Source organism: Oryx dammah, unplaced genomic scaffold (genome assembly GCF_014754425.2).
Source record: "Oryx dammah isolate SB20612 unplaced genomic scaffold, SCBI_Odam_1.1 HiC_scaffold_3096, whole genome shotgun sequence".
In the NCBI taxonomy this organism is placed as follows: domain Eukaryota; kingdom Metazoa; phylum Chordata; class Mammalia; order Artiodactyla; family Bovidae; genus Oryx; species Oryx dammah.
In genome coordinates this window covers 3,627-4,410 of record NW_024073139.1, presented here as the reverse complement: position 1 = coordinate 4,410, position 784 = coordinate 3,627, and positions in this window count along the sequence as shown.

Here is a 784-nt window from a genome sequence, read left to right as displayed (position 1 = left end):
GGAAACAGAGATAGGTGACTGTAGGGACTCCTACCTGGGCCTAATGAGAGCAACTGAAAGAGAGACTTGGCATTTAGCAAATCGCTGAGGCGTGTGTGGTTCAAGCCCTCTTGCTGTTTTTGAGAGAGAAAAGCTGCTTTTTGCCCAAGGGAGGCATTAGCTCTGGGCCCAGAAACTGCGTTTCCCAGGGCATCATCTGTTTGGGGACTCCGTGTGCATGGGTAGTGTTAAACAGAACGGACGACGTGTAGGGATGCCACCTTACTTTTACGGCCTCAGGTTCCATTCTTTGTATCAGAAGAGACCCTGTATCCCTGTGCACGTTCTTCACAACCTTGGATCAGACCCAGGCCTATCACAGTTTCTGGGGGGCTTTTGGAGTCTCAGGCATCTCTGGCCTTTTCCTGCTACATGGAGATAGCACATGGGGCACAGGTAGACAGGTGCACATAGAAAGCTACACAGATAGGAGGAACAGGGGGGCCTCACTCAGAATGTTGTGGGCTGTAAGGGGTGGCAGGCTAGCAAGAGGGGCACAACATTGACAAGGAATGACCTAGATAGGTGGACACCAAGAAAGCAGTTCTTCAAGTCAGCTGAGCTCAGAGGTCGTTGTTTTCTGGTCCCCTGAAGGAATGCACAGGCAATGGATCGGCCAACGTGACTGGTACTGTGAAGCTGTCCAAGGTGATGGGAGAATGCAGAAGGCAGGCACATGTTATACAGCTGTTTATGGCAAGTGCTTCCAACCCTGCCCGCTGCTCTGCAGGTCAGTCTCTGTCAA